Here is a 19,836-nt window from a genome sequence, read left to right as displayed (position 1 = left end):
GTTACCAAACCAATCTCTCAGGACACAAAACAAGCTTAGGAAGGTTATTCTGTTCTTGTAAATATTAACAGCTTCCAGGACCATAGTTTTAAGCAGATGTGCTAGAATGTGGCATGCTTGACTCTTTAGAAATTAGTGATTGCATTCAATTTGTGTGTTTTGTGGTTCTGAAATTGAGTGCATACAAAGACAAGTTTTAGAAGCTCAAATGAGCCCTAAATTGGCCACTGTAATTTTAAATATCTTTTGTATTATTGGTCCTCTGAAACAAAAATTTATAAGCCAAAGGACCGTAATTCTTAAACATAAATCCAGCAGGAGTTCCCGAGGGAGAAACTTCTCAGGAACTCACAGAAGATGAAATTCCCATGTTAAAGCATGACCAGACAAAGAGATGCCCCAGGTGTGGCAAGCTCCAGGTTGTTACCTGTGCTTTTGACTCCTGCCTACAGCTGGTTGGACAAATGACACAAAAGACAGAATTTGACTGGTTACCAATAGGCAGCACCAGCCATGAGCTGCTGTGAGCCAGGCAGTGCAAACACATGAAGGTCTCTCTTCCTGATGCCATATATTGACCTACAAAAACAGAAAACAGTTTAAGAGTCAACACATTTATTTGAGATCAAAGAATTGCAATTTGGGAGCACAGATTCAGGTAGAAACTCAAATAGTGTTCCACTATGGGGTAAAAGTCAGGGGTTTTTAAAAGGAAAGAAGGAAGGGAAGTTGTATTACAAAGAATTTTAACTGGAGTTGGAGGCAGAAGCTAGTCTTGTCTAAATGTTGGTTGACTATTGATTCGATCCTCAGAAAGACCACAGTCTTCAGTCTTTGTGATCAAGATGTCCATTCTCCTGCTAACTTCTCGAACAATTGCTTGTAAAACAATAGTCACTTTGGTCCAGTCCAAAGGTTTAGCCCAGCCCAAGATTCAGGATAGCGAAGCAGTTTCTCTGGACAGGCCCCTCTGACTCCATTTTAAAAGTCAGTTTTAAAGATTTTATCTTTTTTCCTTTTTCTCCCCAAAGCCCCCCAGTACATAGTTGTATCTTCTTCGTTGTGGGTCCTTCTAGTTGTGGCATGTGGGACACTGCCTCAGCGTGGTTTGATGAGCAGTGCCATGTCCGCGCCCAGGATTCGAACCAACGAAACACTGGGCCACCTGCAGCAGAGCGCGCGAACTTAACCACTCGGCCACGGGGCCAGCCCCTTAAAAGTCAGTTTTAACTCCACTAACGTCAGTTTTCACAACTAGAAAAGTCTTCATTATGTGCTTGAAATTAATCTAAGGTTAAGCCTTTCTCTGCACTTAGGGTTGATTGTCCTAGATATGACATAACCATTTCATAAGAAAACATACTTCTTATGGCACTGGCTACGAATGTCCTGAAATGGTACAGACACCAGTTTTCATTCCTATAAGATCCTGCTTCCTATTAATAAGAACCCTGTGTAAGAGGAACCCTCTCAATTTCTAGTAGTTTGGACTTTGTTCTGCAAATTTCTGTTGTTTCCTCAGACTGTGCCCACAATTTCCCTAAGCCTGTTTTATTTGTTCCTTGAGATGAAAAGTTATAGCATCTGTTGATTTATTTTATTTTTTCAGTTGTCAGAGGGGTCTGATGGACACTGGAGAACTGAGGTGTTCAGCCTCAAGTGTGCATTTCTTCAGTAAAATTAATTAAAGTTTCAGATTGAACATGATATTAGGAAGTGGTTAATCATATGCCAGTCTATAGGCCCCAAGAAAATGACCAAAACACATACTTGATGTGATTATTGAACTGCTATTACCCCGAGTCTTTCGTTTTTCTCCTGTTACAAAGCAGACTGAACATTTGATGACCTGAGCTGACTGGCACTGCCTTGCAATGATGTCATTTATTTTATATTGACATCCTATTTGTCCTTGTCAAAGAGGTTCAGACATCTTATGGCAACTAGTATACTCAGAAGAATATGAGCTTTACACACACTTAAAAATATATTAGGCCATTTAGGTTATGTGTAAATATTGCCAAAAACATGTAAAACAGAACATTGCTATGAATATTGACTATTAATCAAATAATCTTTCTTTCCTACATCAAAAAATATCACTTTATGTTTTATTTACTCTTGGAACAGGATATTATTTTGGGGCTTAGCTATAATATTTTCAGAAGACCATTCATACATTTAGATAATTACCAAAAAAGATGTGAAAAATGCCTGATATTGAAGGATCTAGAACAGTTTTGTCATAAATATTCAGACACAATATCTATCACAGTGCAAGTAACTCACCACTGTTAGGCTAAAAGGGTCAAGATAATAATTGTAAGATCTATCCACTCATCACATGAAAGGGTCTATAATCTGTCTGGATTTTGCACCCTATGAAAGATAACTTTTTTGTTTTGGTGAAGAAGATTGGCCCTGAGCTAACATCCATTGCCAATCTTCCTCTTTTTGCTTGAGGAAAATTGTCCCTGGGCTAACATCTGTGCGAGTCTTCCTCTATTTTGTATGTGGGATGCTTCCACAGTGTGGCTTGATGATCTGAACCTGTGAACCCCAGGCTGCTAAAGCAGAGCATGTGAACTTAACCACTGGGCCACCTGGCCAGCCCTCAGATGATTGGTTTTAATAAAATTGGTTTCATGGACTGTGCGTGCTGTTGAGCCAACAGCGGGAGCAGTGGTGTGCTGACAATCTGCCCTCACGTTTATATTTTAGATTACTGAAATGAGCAGCATCTTCCCATTCTAGGTTCTTGTGTTGACACTGTGGGTTTGGCTTTAACATTTTTTTTATTAAGATTATGAGAGATTATAGAGATTATAACCTTGTGAGATTTCAGTTGCACATTATTGTTAGTAATGTTGTGGGTACACCACTTCACCCTTTGTGCCCTCCCCCCACCCCCCCTTTTCCCTGGTAACCACTGATCGGTTCTCCTTGTCTATACGTTAACTTCCACCTATAAGTGGAGTCATATAGAGTTCGTCTTTCTCTGTGTGGCTTATTTCACTTAACATAATACCCTCAAGGTCCATCCATGTTGATGCGAATGGAACAATTTGGTACTTTTTTATGGCTGAGTAGTATTCCATTGTATATATATACCACATCTTCTTTATCCAATCATCAGTTTCTGAGCATTTAGGTTGGTTCCACGTCTTGGCTATTGTAAATAATGCTGCGATGAACATAGGGGTGCATGGGACGCTTGGGATTGCTGATTTCAGGTTCTTAGGATAGATACCCAGTAGTGCGATGGCTGGATCGTAGGGTATTTCTATTTTTAACTTTGTGAGAAATCTCCATACTGTTTTCCACAGTGGCTGCACTAGTTTGCATTCCTACCACCAGTGTATGAGGGTTCCTTTTTCTCCACAACCTCTCCAACATTTGTCACTCTTGGTTTTGTTTATTTTTGCCAATCTAACGGGTGTAAGGTGATATCTTAGCGTAGTTTTGATTTGTATTTCCCTGATGATTAGTGATGATGAAGATCTTCTCATGTGTCTATTGGCCATACTTATATCTTCTTTGGAGAAATGTCTGTTCATGTCCTCTGCCCGTTTTTTGATCGGGTTGTTTGTTTTTTTGTTGTTAAGCTGTGTGAGTTCTTTGTATATTATGGAGATTAATCCTTTGTTGGATAAGTAGCTTGTAAATATTTTTTCCCAGTTAGTGGGCTGTTTTTTTGTTTCAATCCTGTTTTCCCTTGCCTTGAAGAAGCTCTTTAGTCTGATGGAGTCCCATTTGTTTATTCTTTCTATTGTTTCCCTCAACTGAGGAGTTACAGTGTCTGAAAGATTCTTTTGAAACTGATGTCAAAGAGTGTACTGCCTATATTCTCTTCTAGAAGACTTATTGTTTCAGGCCTAATCTTTAGGTCTTTGATCCATTTTGAGTTTATTTTTGTGAATGCTGAAAAAGAATGGTCAATTTTCATTCTTTTACATGTGGCTGTCCAGTTTTCCCAGCAACATTTGTTAAAGAGACTTTCTTTTCTCCATTGTAGGCCCTCAGCTCCTTTGTCAAATATTAGCTGTCCATAGATGTGTGGTTTTATCTCTGGGCTTTCAATTCTGTTCCATTGATCTGTGGACCTGTTTTTGTACCAGTACCATGCTGTTTTGATCACTATAGCTTTGTAGTATGTTTTGAAGTTGGGGATTGTGATGCCTCCGGATTTGTTTTTCTTACTCAGGATTGCTTTAGCAATTCGCAGTCTTTTGCTGCCCCATGTGAATTTTAGGATTCTTTGTTCAAGTTCTGTAAAGAATGTCCTTGGGATTCTGATTGGGATAGTGTTGAATCTGTAGATTGCTTTAGGTAGTATGGACGTTTTAACTATGTTTATTCTTCCCATCCATGTGCATGGAATGTCTTTCCATCTCTTTATGTCGTCGTCAATTTCTTTCAAGAAAGTCTTGTAGTTTTCATTGTATAAATCTTTCACTTCCTTGGTTAAATTTATCCCAAGGTATTTTGTTCTTTTTGTTGCGATTGTGAATGGGATTGAGTTCTTGAGTTCTTTTTCTGTTGGTTCATTGTTAGTGTATAGAAATGCTACTGATTTATGTATGTTGATTTTATACCCTGCAACTTTGCTGTAGCTGTTGATTGTTTCTAATAGTTTTCCTATGGATTCTTTGGGGTTTTCTACATATAAGATCATGTCGTCTGCAAACACCGAGAGTTTTACTTCTTCATTGCCTATTTGGATTCCTTTTATTTCTTTTTCCTGCCGAATTGCTCTGGCCAACACCTCCAGTACTATGTTGAATAGGAGTGGTGAAAGTGGGCACCCTTGTCTTGTTCCTGTCCTCAGAGGGATGGCTTTCAGTTTTTGTCCATTGAGTATGATGTTGGCTGTGGGTTTGTCATATATGGCCTTTATTATGTTGAGGTACTCTCCTTTTATACCCATTTTATTGAGGGTTTTTATCATAAATGGGTGTTGGATCTTGTCGAATGCTTTCTCTGCATCTATTGAGATGATCATGTGGTTTTTGTTTCTCATTTTGTTAATGTAGTGTATCACGTTGATTGACTTGTGGATGTTGAACCATTCCTGTGTCCCTGGTATAAATCCCACTTGATCATGGTGTATAATCTTTTTGATGTATTACTGTATTCGGTTTGCCAGAATTTCGTTGAGGATTTTTGCATCTATGTTCATCAGTGATATCGGCCTGTAGTTCTCGTTCTTTGCGTTGTCCTTGTCAGGTTTGGGGATCAGAGTGATGTTGGCTTCATAGAATGTGTTAGGGAGTACTCCATCTTCCTCAGTTTTCTGGAATAGTTTGAGAAGGATAGGTATTAAATCTTCTTTGAATGTTTGGTATAAGTCTCCAGAGAAGCCATCTGGTCCTGGACTCTTATTTTTGGGGAGGTTTTTGATAACTGTTTCTATTTCTTTACTTGTGATTGGCCTATTCAGATTCTCCATTTCTTCCTGGTTCAGTTTGGGGAGGTTGTAAGAGTCCAGGAATTTGTCCATTTCTTCTAGGTTGTTCAATTTGTCGGCATATAGTTTTTCATAGTATTCTCTTATGATCCCTTGTATTTCTTTGGTATCTGTTGTGATTTCTCCTCTCTCATTCCTAATTTTATTTATTTGAGATTTCTCTCTTCTTTTCTTGGTGAGTCTGGCTAAGGGTTTGTCGATTTTGTTAATTTTTTTGAAGAACCAACTCTTTGTCTCTTTGATCCTTTCTACTGTCTTTTTTGTTTCAATATCATTTATTTCTGCTCTTATTTTTATTATTTCCCTCCTTCTACTGACTCTGGGCTTTGTTTGTTCTTCTTTTTCTAATTCTGTTAGTTGTCGTTTGAGGTTGCTTATGTGAGCTTTTTCTTGTTTAGTGAGGTGAGCCTGTATTGCAATGAATTTCCCTCTTAGGACTGCTTTTGCTGCATCCCAAATGATTTGGTATGACGTGTTCTCATTTTCATTTGTCTCCAGATAATATTTGATGTCTTCTTTAATTTCTTCAATAATCCATTGTTTGTTCAGTAGCATGTTGTTTAGTCTCCACATTTTTGCACCTTCTCTGCTTTGTTCTTGTAGTTGATTTCTAGTTTCATACCATTATGATCAGAAAAGATGCTTGATATTATTTCAACTCTCTTGTATTTATTGATGCTTGCTTTGTTTCCAAAATATGGTCTATTCTTGAGAATGTTCCATGCGCACTTGAGAAGAATGTGTAGCCTGCTGTTTTTGGATGAAGTGTTCTATATATATCTATTAGGTCCATCTGGTCTAATTTTTCATTTAATTCTATTATTTCCTTGTTGATTTTCTGTCTGGATGTTCTGTCCATTGGTGTTAATGGGGTGTTGAGGTCCCCTACTATTATTGTATTGTTGTTGATGTCTTCTTTTAGTTCTGTTAAGAGTTGCTTTACAAATTTTGGTGCTCCTGTGTTGGGTGCGTATATATTTATAAGTGTTATATCTTCTTGGTCGAGAGTCCCTTTTATCATTATATACTGTCCCTCTTTGTCTTTCTTTATCTGCTTTGCTTTGAAGTCGACTTTGTCTGATATTAGTATAGTGACACCTGCTTTCTTTTGTTCATTATTAGCTTGGAGTATTGTCTTCCATCCCTTCACTCAGAGTCTGTGTTTGTCTTTGGGGCTGAAGTGTGTTTCCTGGAGGCAGCATATTGTTCGGTCTTGTTCTTTGATCCATCCTGCTGCTCTGTGTCTTTTGATTGGAGAGTTCAATCCATTTACATTTAGAGTGATTATTGAAATGTGGGGGCCTACCGCTTCCATTTTATGTCTTGTTTTCCAGTTCTCTTCAATTTCCTTTGTTTCTAGTCCCATGGTTTAGTCTGTTCTGATGGAGAGCTGCTATTCTCTGTTGTTGTCCTTCTACTTATCTCCTTTGCTCTTGGTTTTGTAGCCCCTTTCCTTTTTTGGATTTTTCAGGAATGGGGGTTTTCCTGAGCATTTCTTGAAAAGGAGGCTTTGTGGCAATGAACTCCCTTAATTTTTGTTTATCTGGGAAAGTTTTTATTTCTCCATCGTATTTGAAGGATATTTTTGCTGGGTAGAGAGTTCGCGGCTGCAGGTTTTTGTCCTTCAGATTTTCGAATATATCATTCCACTCTCTTCTAGTCTGTAAAGTTTCTGCTGATAAATCTGCTGATAGCCTGATGGGGGTTCCTTTGTAGGTTAATTTCTTCTGCCTGGCTGCCCTTAGTATTCTCTCCTTGTTGTTGACTTTTGCTAGCTTCACTACTATATGCCTTGGGGTTGGTCTACTTGCATTGATAAAGTTTGGAGATCTATTGGCTTCTGTCACATGAAGTTCCATCTCTCTCCCCAGGTTTGGGAAGTTCTCAGCCATTATTTCTTTGAATAGGCTTTCTGCCCCCTTCTCCCTCTCTTCTCCCACTGGTATACCTATAATCCTTAGGTTGCATCTCCTAATTGCATCAGATAATTCTTGGAGAGTTTCTTCATTTCTTTTTAGTCTTAGTTCTCTCTCCTCCTCTGCCTGCAGCATTTCTAGGTTCCTATCTTCCAAATTGCTGATTCTTTCCTCCATATTATTGGCCCTACTTTTCAGTGCATCTAGATTTTTCTTATCTCCTCTATTGTGCTCTTCATTTCCAGTATTTCTGTTTGGTTCTTCTTTATAGTATCTAACTCTTTTGTGACATAGCTCCTGAACTCGTTGAGTTGTCTATCTGAATTCTCTTTTAACTCATTGAGTTTTTTAATGATGGCTGTTTTGAAATCATCATCATTTAGGTTATATATTTCATTGTCTTTGGGATTGTTTTCCATGTGTTTGTCATTTTCCTTCTGTTCTGGAGATTTAATATATTTTTTCATATTGCTTGATGGTGTATATTTGTGCCTCCACATAGAGATAGAGTTCAGTTACTGCTTCCACTTGTTTCTACTGGTGTGGTGGGGGGACAGCTGTTTATACTGCACCAACCAGGGACCCTATCAGCTGTTGCTAACTGGGCCTGGGCCCCTCCTCGCAGTCACAGTGATCCTGTGGGTTCCCTCTTCAGCTGTGGGGGCCGTCACAAGGGGGCTTCAGGCTGCTGGTGCCTACTGTTGCAGACCACCTAGACGTGCTCCCTCCTTAGGGTCTGCAGTGGTGTTATGGGCTTTCCCAGTGGTCAGGGGCAGGATCACTTATATTTGCAGCTCTGTCACTGTTGGCACCCACAAAATCTCACTTGTCCACTATAGGTCACAGCAGAGCTATGGGCATCTTCTGCAGTCTGTGGTTAGCTCACCTAGCTATGCTACTTTTGTCCCAGGGTCTTCCAGCCTTGTGGTTGCTGGGTGGGTGCTCTCTACTAGTGCTGTGCAGAGGCTATCACTGAGGCTGCTGTGAGACTGTAGAGTTTCCCCCTGGGCCACCGAGCTGGGTCACTGGAACTCCACCCAGCCCCAGTCCTCTCGCCTAGGATCTCGGGGAGCCCCTTGCTCTGTCTAGGGGATAGCCGGAGACCTTGTGTTCAGTGGCAGCTGGCCAGCTGCTGCCCTGCCTGGGATTCTCCTCTTCAGGAACCTTCTGGTATTGTGAATGCTGGGCAGGGCCTCTCCGCTAATGGCAGGTAGAGACTTTGCCTGCTGCCCAGACAGAACTGTGGAGTTTCCCCCCTGGGCCGCGGAGCTGGCCGCTGGAGCTCCACCCAGCCCCAGTCCTCTCCCAGGAGATCTCCGGTAGTCCCGAGCCCCTCCCAGGCGAAAGCCCGGTCAGTGGAGCCAGCAGCATCAGCTGGTGGGCTGCTGCGCTGTTTGGGATTCTCTCCAGGAGCCTCCCGGCATTGTGGATGCTAGACGGGGCCTCTCCGCTAATGGTGGGTAGGGGTTTTCCCTGCCACCTCAGGTGTGTAACTCTGGAGCTTCCCTCTGGGCTTAGGTGTAATTGCCGGGGGCTTAGGTAGGGCTCCGGTCACCTGTTTCCACCGTCACTCCTCTGGTGTGCACTCCCTCCTGCCCTTGTTGTGTGGCGATGTTCTGGGGGCATCCACTGGAAGAAAGCTGCTTGCAGGTACTAGGCTGTTCGGGGGTCGGGGTAGGAGAGTTTTCACCTATCTCCACCTCCTCCCAGAGGGAAGTCCATCCGCCTTCCGATGTATAGCAGCATGGGTCTCTCAGGCATCCTAGAGATGCTATATGGATATTGTTTGTTAAGTGATGAATGTCCAATTAGTTGTAGATTCAAAGGGGGAGAGACAAAGAAGACTACTGACACCGCCATCTTGGATCTTTCCCTGGCTTTAACTTTTGTTTCACGTTCTGCATGAATCTAATCATAAGAAACTTCATAAAAAGTAGTTAAACTGAAAAGAAGACATTGGTCGTAGTAACCTAAATATGAGATAATTTCTCTCGGATCTGTGCCAATCCTCCCTGGAACAGCCCAGGGTAGCAGCAGAATGCAGACACTGTTTGTGGTGGATATCCAGTCCTTTATCATCTCTGCGTTCTAATCATATGCTTGGATCTCAAGCCTGAAGTAGGTTGAAATGTCCAAAATGATGTTCCTGAAGGTATTTTAAATCCATATTCTTAGCAGTGAATGCACAGAAAGTCTGAATGCACACATTCCCCATGTGTGCTACAGCAAGGAAGGTGAGAGCCTCTCAAGGGAAATACAGCCGTGAGTTGTATCCTGCATTCCCTGAGACTCCATCCATCCCTTTCCTCAAACAGAAAAGCTGCAGTGGGACAGAGATGCACATTCTAGTCACCTGCACCTTCCTGGAAACTGTGCCAAGGACAAAGCTGTCTGTCTATGTCCCTGCTCAACACTAGGGGCTCCACCTTGCTCTGACGCTTACATATGAAGTGAGGGTTAGCAAGTGTTTACTCTAGGGGATCAAACTGTGTGGGCGTCAGAATAACGCTCTATGAGAGTCTCTACACTCCGTGCTTCCATCATATAGAGAAAAACTAAAAACTTGTAAGAAGAACAAATGGTTGAATGCTTTCAAATACTTTCAAATTTCTTGAGATATTTCAAGAAATAATAACAGGGGAAGAAGTAATATTTTGAAGAGAGTAAGTGAATTGAAAAAACGCCTCTGACATCTCTTGGGAACAATGGGAGACTACAAGTTCAAGAGAGTCAGTCCAAAGCCTGGAACCGTGATTGGTAATGTGATTATAGAGGTTGACCTCGCTTGACCTCACTTCACGAGAGTAAACAGAATGCACTGCCAGCTTATTAGCACCTTCACAGTGTTATCCCTGCTATGTCAGGCACTGTGCTGGGTGCAGGAATTACCATTTGCTCCCTGACCTCAAGAATCTTACAGAAGACAGAGACAATGGAAAGTTACAGTGTCCGATGAGAGAGAACACTAGAAGGCCTAAGCCAGGGAAGGCTCTGCTCAAGAAATACTATTCTAGGTGAGAGCTGAAAGATATATAGATATTAACCTGATGAATGAAGTTGGGAAGGCTGTAAAAGCATCCAAACAATGCAAACTGCCTGGATAAAAACCTGAGATGAAAATGTATTTTCATTTGTGTATGAACAGAGTTTCCTTTATTCTGAATGGCCCTTGAGCAAAATTCTATAAAAGGAGTTTGAATTTTGTTCTATATGTTTTATTTCCTTTCTCTCCATTTCAGTATGTTTGATGTTAGGAATTTCCCAAGCTACCCTTTCCATGAGTAGATGCAATTAAAATGAGGACTTCTGAGTGAAGGCATTTTATAATCCACAAAACACCACCTCGCAGTGGGGATATGTCACGCATTGAGGACTTTGCAGGGTACAGGGGGAGTTGGATATTGTTTTGGATGCTAGAATCTTACTGAGTTCTTACAGTGCAACTGAAAGCACACTTGAAAAGTAACTGTAAATATGGCACTATGCAATAAGAAAAAGGAAAAGCAAAATCCACTGGTCACACTGCCCTTGTATTGGCTTTTACTGAGCATTTTCAAAGAGCACTATTGTAACAGGTTGTGGGGAATTTACATGATAATTCAAGCTAATCTTAGAAAAGGCATTTGCCAACTCATTGACTGAACATTGAACTAATGGGTGAATAAGTGAGTGAACAAGTAAAAGCCTAACTATAAAATATATATATGGAATCAGCTGGGCCAACCATGGACCATCAGAAAATATTTGGATTTTCTCTCTGAAATAGTCAGAATCAGGTATCCTGATATGTTCTATCCACATTCTGCAAAAAGCCATTTACAATGAAGCTAACAAAGCTTATGTCTCAGGCTCCTTTTTTGCCCCATCCTCTTATGAGAGGCCCTAGCAACATGTTCCCATGGTCAAATGCTTTGCAATATTTTTTGGAAAAAAAATTGTATTCTTTTTTCTTAAAGAAGACCCTCAAAATTCTGTAAGCTTCTGGACCCACCTCTGCTTACCAGACAGCAGCATCCATACTCCCTGTCAAGAGTATGGGCTTGGAACTTTCTAGTGGTGCCTTGAGGGCAATGGAGGTGTGGAACCTACTGGGCTAAGCTACGTTTGGCCCTGTTAGACAATGTGTGCTCGTGGGAGGCAGTGAGCTAAAAGAAGTGCCAGTTTTTCAAGCTCTGTCTCAGAGACTGACAGTGAGCTCTCTATGGTACCATGAATGGTTGTTTCACGCGGAGACACACACTCTTTCCCTTAGTTATTTAGCTGTTGGTGTTGCCACCTTACTTCTGCTAAGTAGGAGGTGTATGTCAGAAAAGCGGAATTGAGGATAGAGAGGGCAGACTGGAGGAGAGAGGGAGGGAGAGAATTTAAAAAGTAAGGAAATGGTTTCCAGTGAGACATTTTTTACGGGGAGAACTCAACTGATGTATGAAAATAAAGTTTATCTTACAGAAATCATAATGGACTTTTAAAACTTGATTGCTTTTAAAAATATTTTTTAATTCTGAAAAGCTTTACAGAATTAATTTCAAAATAAGTTAGAAAAATATGAAAACTAAGGAATAAAAATATCCTCAGTATGAGTGACATAAAGTTAAGGAGATGCAATGACAAAAGAAAAACTTTGAATTCCCATTTTAATCCTCATGTTCCTAAAGTCAAGTGAAGCCATTAAAAGTGAAGGAGGAAAACCAAACTCTCTTATTTGATTTTCCTTTTTTTCATTTCAATAAGTTATACAAAAGGTCAAAATGTGCCCTATTAATTTTAATGCCTCCAATTGTCCTGCTATCAGAAAACCATTATCTGCTAACCTAACATCTGGAGGTGATAATCAACCTGTCTACCACCAGGGTGATCAATTAGCTATTGTTACTTGATCTTGATACAGTAGGCACTGACTGCTTAGAGAATTGTTTCTGAACTTCAACCAAATGTTTATCAATAACCTGTTTTCATTATACCTAGCACCAGGACTTAATTACTAATATATTTTAATAGAAAAACAAATTCAGTTTCTCACAATAAAAAGCTGTGGAAAATTCAACACGCACTCAAAGCATTCCATAGCATTTGGTGGGTCGTGGACTATGAATAGCAAACTTAAAATCGTGTTCCACATCCATTCATCCTCTCTGTTTCTAAACCCCACGGCTACCTCAAATCCAGAGAACTGTGCTTCTGTTCTTTTCCAATATTTGTAAAGGGATAAGCTGACATAAGATGATGTATCATTCCTTAAATATTTACTACAATGTCTTTAAAAGTAGTCTTTGGAGATAAATCTATTCTTCTTTGGATCTGCTTTGAAGTATACATTTTCTGATGAATCATTGTATCTTAAACGGAGTATTTAGCTGTTATATTTAAACGTCTTCAATTCCCAAAAGAAGTTTGAAAGAGCTCCTTAGGATATGATCTAATCTGACAGTCACTCAGGAATTCATCTGTATGAGTGGTAAGTCTGCTTCAGTAAACAATAAAAGAGTCTGCTAGATTTATTGCTTTTAATTTTATAAACTGAAAAGAAAGACATTTTATTAAGCTATATAATTTAAGTACCTAGTTTTTCAATAGTATGCTAACTGGTATATGTGATAAGTGAATCAAATTCTTCAGCTAGTGCCTGATATTAATGAGAAATCTCTTAATTATAGTTTTGTTATTTAAATCTCAGTTAACTAATATTCACGTGAGACAAGATAGATCCAAGGATGAAAAAATGATCTTAGGTGTACAATGAAGAAATCAAAATGCCTCCTTTGAATGGGTTGCAGCTCTCTCTGTTTTTATGGGGAATAACTGATAAGCAGGATAATGCCCGAAGGAGGGCTCAGTTTTCAGGAAGTTACAGTGTGATTTCAGCTGCTGGGATCAACGGCAGACATGCAAGCTGAAATTGCAGAAGCTATAAAACTGTTGACAGCAGAACTCAATTTTATTGCCCTCACATTCCAGAGTGAGCACGTCAGGAATAGGGTGAACCAGTCGCATCCAAGTCTGTATACATTACTACCAGATGAAGCCACAATATTTTGACACTCCTTTTAATTTTTGTTATTTGTTTTTATTTGCATAATAATAGTTACCTTTTATTGAGTACTTATTGTGTGTCAGGTATTGTATTAGATGTTTTACATGTTGCTTATGGTTCACAAATGAAGAAAGTGAAGCTCACAGGAGATAAATAATCTGCTTAAATCCTCAAACTCCTTCCCCACCTACACAGTAGTTTGAATTGGCCTGTTAGATTGGAAACCACATCACAAAATGGTCCCTGGAGCAACAGCAATGGCATCACTCAGGAACTTGCTTAAAATGCAGGAAGTCAGGCACCACTCCAGACCCACTGGATCAAATCTTCATTTGAACAAGTTCCCCACATGAGTCATATGCACATTCAATTGAAGAAACACTACACAATGCTCTACATCATTGGGAAATAATTTAAGAGATCCTTATGGATACGCTTTATCTCACAAGAGAATTAAAGTCAGTGACTTACACGTAAACATTTAGGAAAGAAATTCCAGCATTCACAGTTTCAAATATAAGTAACGTACAAATTCAGAGAAGGTGCTTGAGAAAAGCATCATGTTGGACAGCATCACTGGGAAATAAAGTCTGTCATACTTGTCCCAATCAAAATTCAGGTGTTTCATAATTTAATGTCAAAATCTGAACAGTATGCATTTTCCAAAATAATTACAGTAACCATATGTTTTATTTAAAAATCAACTAAATTTATTCATTATTGTTTATCCATGCCTCCATTCAACAAGTACTTGCTGAATGCATACAAGAGTGGGTCCCCAAATTTGCTGGCATCAGAATCACCTGGAAGGTTTGCTAAAACACGACTTGCTGGGCCCCACCCCCACAGTTTCCGAGGCAGTACATTTGTAACAAGTATCCATGTGGTGTTGGTGCTACTAGTCTGGGGCCTACACTCTGAGAACCACTGGCTTTGAAGATGCTGGCATTATACTGGGTATTTGATGAATTAGATACTATTTCTTTCCTCTAGAAACCTACACTCTTCTTGGACAGCTACAATGACTACACAAATATGTGTAAGACACAGAAAGTGATAATCAAAGAGAAATTTAAAAGTAAATACTATTGGTCTTCAAAATGTGAATACATTCTTTCCAACTGAATGATTGAAGTGGAATTTGGGGAGGAGTCGACATTGTGCTTGTAACAAACTATGGGTAGAATTTGCACTGCTAGAATTTTATGGGGAAGGTATTCTTAAGGTGAAGAAGGACTGAGTATAAAATAAGAGAAATATAAGACTATCAAAGGGACAGGTTAGTTGGGTAATTCATTACAGTTTTGAGAATGGAAGAATGAAAATAAGATTAGAAAAATGGGTTACAGACCAATAGTGAAGGGTGAAACTAAGTGCATTGGACATTTATTATAAGAACTGGAGTGCTAATTAATATTTTAACAAAGTAGACATATACTCATTTCTGTGTTTTAAGAAGTTCAATCTAGAAATTATCTTCCCTAAATTTCTACAGCTAATATGTTCCAGAGGTGGCATTCTAAACACTGGTCATCCTGACCCCACAATTTGCTTTTTGCATTCCTCCATTTTCCAAATGCTTTAGGAAAAGGGAAGAAAAGTGATAAAATGGTAACTCAATGTAGCAAGTTCAAGGGCAGGATGGATAAACAGACCAGCTAGGAGACAGATAGATGGATGAGAAGGCACAGGAGATTAGGTATGCTTGTAAACTGAAGGAGAAAAAATGAAAAGGAAAAAATTAGGAGGAAAACTTGATGGTATGTAGTATTCAAAAAGACAGAAGAGATCAGCAGCACAAGTATCTGGCTGAGCTGGGGAAAGGAAGGTTGTTTATTCTCCCACTGTTAGAAGAGGAAAGAAGAAAAACAAAAGTGAAGATACAGATCCTCTTTACCATGAAAAAAAGATACAGATGAAAACGGCACATAGAAACTTCCAATGTTATTAATCTGAAAGGGTTTTCTATTCTCAACAAGGTACAACAGGAGGACATTTGAAATGGTAAAGAGGAAAGTGTAAAGATTAAAAGACTGAGGAATTTAGAGAATTTAAAATAGAAACGTTTCCAATAGAAGAGGCCAATCAGCCAGCACTCATTGGGGTTATTTTTTTTTGCTTCAAACAGGAAATTGTGTTCTTATAATTCAGGCATCAGTTTAAAATACCACCCTCTAACATATCACACTCCATACTATCCATCCCCTCTCCTTGATTTCCATCACCCTGTTCCATGCCACTCTGTATTTGAAATTATCTAGTTTGTTCATTTATTTGTTTCCTCTCTCTCTACCATCACTAATTTATACAATCCAGGAGAGTCAATAACACGTATATCTTTCCTACTACATATCCCCGGTGCCTAGAACAATGTTTGGTACATGATATGAGCCCAAAGAATATTTGTTAAAGGAATGGAAGCTGTTTTATGACTTTGCCCCTTAATTCGGCAATCTTAATGGAGCATTCTCAAAAGCTGGCGATTGGGATAAGCCAGGATTAGAGAGTGGTGCAGAGTGTGATTAAAGCAAAAAAAAAAAAAAAAAAAAAAATGAGGAAGTATTTAAAGTCCAAGAAATATGTCATAAAAATGCCTGATATGGGAGTCAGATTCAGTCAGATAAGAGATGCTAGAAGAGTACGGACGTGGAAGTTACTTTTACAGTAGTAGTTCTCAAAGTGTAGCCCAGGGCCAGCAGGATCAGTATCTCATGGACACTTGTTAGAAATTCAAATCCTTAGCCCCACCTGAGGACTACTGCGTCCAAAACACTGGGGCTCGGGGTATTTCAGCGCGCCGCTCAGGTAACCTGTTGCAAACCAAAGTTTGAGAACCACGGCTTTAGCAGTGAAGTTAGTGCCTAATGACAAAATTACACTTAGAGATTATTATGCTTACATCATGAGTAATATTCTATGAAAAGCATATGTTTCACAAGTCTCCCTCCACTGAACGTACTCAGGACAAAACTAGATGACTTCGCGATAAGTTGTTTGTTGAAGACAAACTTGAGTTTGTTGAGTTTGCTGAAGACAGAATTCATACATCTATAAAATAGGGCTCAGAGTGTATCACTACTGAGTTAAATTCCCACTTTTAAAAGTCAATGATTCTAGAAGTTTTACTCTACATTTAGCCCACTGTAGAAAAATATTTAAAATTGAGTTTCTTCAACTCTGCTCTTTTTATTCCAAAATAATTCATTTCTCTTTAAATTGCAGTCATCCTCATTAGCTAAGAACTCAAAATTGAGGAATTAATCTAGACTTCTCTTATTGTATTTGCATAGAGAGAAAATTGTCACAGACACCATTTATCTCTTCATATTACCTGATTCTTTTCAAGGAAAATTTGTGCAATGCCAATATTTCTAAATCTTAAAATTTTCCAAAAGAAAAACAAAACCAGCCTATAAGGTTTTGCGAGAAAAGAAGAAATGGAACAAAATGGATGCAGAGATATCAACCTAGGACCTGGAAATCAGAAACAAGTCTCCAGAACCTCATCTAACAGGTATTAAGAGTTTGATTAAAATCCTCTGCCAATGAAGCATGGTTTCAATGTCCAAAAAATGTCTGTTTACGATTCTCAACAGCTTTCCAAATGATCTAAATTGCCACCACAGATGAAATATCTCTGCCAGCCACAACAGACTGATTGGAAAAAACCATAAAGTGCCAAATTGCATTCCCTAATAAATTCTCTTAACAGAGAAATCCAGAGAGAGCAGCCAAGTGAAATTTAAATTGGTGCCATGACTGAGGCAGACAACTAGGGGGATGGCAATCAGAGGTCGGAAGTATCAGATATGGATAGAAACAGGGTGAATGTTCTAATGAATGATCGCATGAGAGATAGACTAAGACTGTGTCTAAGGCCAAAAACTTAAAAGAAAAAGCTTCATTTGGTGTAAATAGTTAGGACAAATGAAGTTTCGCAGTCAGATACTTTTAATCATATTATTACATCAACTTCGCTTATGAGCAAAACTACATGATCTTAAAAGACTATGGTTATAGTAGCTCAGATTTACCAAATATAAATAATCTAAATCATCTAGGACTTTCTCCCTCTGTATTTGAGGAAAGAACTATCTCATCTTGTTTTATTTGGGAGTGGTAGGATCGACTTTCACAAGGAGGGTTTGAGTTCATCAGAGATGGTCCCATAGTCCTTGTCTAGAATGTGTTGAAAGATTTAAATCAATAAGCTCTTCAGAATATGATCACCTGAACTTAAAAGAGAGTAAAAATGTAAGATGGACTGCTGTGTGCTCTAGTGTCTGCTACATAAAGCTGACCTTAGCATAATTTGTTAGAAAGTTTAATAGATATAAATTATAAATTATTCTTCTGCAAATGTATTATAGTTAAAACTCACATACTGTATCTATAATCCATCATTCAGCTAGGTAGTAGGTTGAAAGACAATGTATTCTGTATAAGCATTTCACAGGTTTTCAGAGTGAAGACTTGTTGCTCACTCTGTCACCAACTGAGATTTACAATGTACCTTGCATGCCCTGTGTCCTACACCCACACATGATGAGATTCCTCAATATTTATTTTTTTGTTAGTATGCCTATCTATAAGAAAAATATGTAATGCCTTTCCAATATAATTTTCTTCAAAGTACATTCACTCCTCCAAATTCATCTCTCAAAAAACTAAAAGCACTTCAAAGTGTTAAATGCTAACATTTTTGTTGCATTCAGGAGACATTCTTCACATATCGCAGTCATAACTATTATGACAATTTACAGTCCTATTTGCCTATACTAAGACCTAGAAAGAAGAAAGCCCTGGCTGCTGAATTTGTCTAGTGGGCTGACAATGGCCACAGATGTTGATACTAATAATATAACAGTATGGCGTTGTTAGCCATCTAAACGAACTAACAAGAATATGAATTTGTTTCCCAAGTAAAATCAAGTGCAATTTTACAGTGATATAGTGATTGAGTAACATTCTTCCTGTTTTCTCTTGTGCTCCTTCTCTTTCAGGTTTGAGCAATGAACGGGTACCTTTGGTATGGCATTGTCTTTGTTTCCAGAATCCTAACTACCCAAAGCAAGTATGTATAATGAACTTAAATGTAGGTAGAATTTTTCATCATCTTGTTTATTGTTTAGATAATCTTTTCCTTATCCCTAAAGTTATGCATATACTTCTTTGGAAAAGTTAGAGGCAAAGCAAAAAGAATAAATAAACTGTTAATATTTGAATAAGGAAATGAAGAAAGTCCTCAGAATTCCCCACGGAGAGAAATCAGTTGCTCGATCCCTCTGTCCAGCACTCTGTGGCAGTTAGCTTGCAGACTGCTGTGAAGGGATGTACTCAGCAGGCTGAAGAGCTTAGTTGGACAGCAAAGAATACGTCTGGTTACTAAAAGCCAAACTCGAATGCATAGGTTGGACATTCCTCTTGTTTGCATTATCAGGTGATACACAGCATAAGACGGTCCCTACAAAATTTCCCAAATTATTAGTCAGATTTAGAGTTCATAATTTCTGGTAATAAGGGACTCCAGATAGATAAGTCACTACAAATTGCTTATTTCTATATTATACCATATTTTACAAAATTTAAAGATTGACCATTTCAAGAAAAATCACAACCTAATACGGACCTAGCATAAGCAGCTGTGTTACTACACACATGGCAAATGTGATAATAGTGTTTGTGAGTTGCATTCTGGAGAGAAGTGCATCAAGAATGCCATGGCAGTTGTTGCAGGTTAGGAAGGGTATATGTATACATATATAAGGCAGAAAGATAAGTCACGCCCCAGTACTGTCTCTCTCGTCTTGATTATGTGTTTGTGTTCTGACTTAAGCACCTGCACCGATACAGGACTTGCAGACCTGGAGTGGGATTTCCTCAGGGTGTAACCACTTCTCTATTTGTGTGAGAAAAAGAGAGGGAAGGAACAGAGACTTCTACGTGAAGAAAATTTCTAAATCCAAATATATGCTCAACATCCGAATACTACAGCAGCACAAAGCAGTTGTTCAGGGAAAACATTGTGGAAGATTAGTTGCTAATTTTTTCTTCTACTTACTTTACGATTATTTGGTCCTTCTTTTTCTAGCTTCTTATGGTGGAAGCTTAGAACATTGATTTTTCGACTTTTCATAATCTCTAATGCAAGGATTTAGACTAATTTCAATAACGTTTTCTCTGTAAAATTCTTGCAAATATTTTATTAGACTTCCTCTTAAGTAGTTGATATTTTTCCTATGTTACTATCTTTTAACACTTCATGTCTAACTTTTTTGTTGTTGGGGAAATAACTTTCCATTCGATTACATACTCCAATATTTTACTCTTTTTGTTATAATCCTAGGAAGAATCTGCTAATAAACATCCTCACAGGCAATGATGACATTGAAGTAAAAGGAAAGACCCCCCCAATAGAAAAA

This window comes from Equus quagga, chromosome 21 (genome assembly GCF_021613505.1).
Source record: "Equus quagga isolate Etosha38 chromosome 21, UCLA_HA_Equagga_1.0, whole genome shotgun sequence".
Lineage (NCBI taxonomy): Eukaryota > Metazoa > Chordata > Mammalia > Perissodactyla > Equidae > Equus > Equus quagga.
This window is presented reverse-complemented; position numbering follows the sequence as displayed.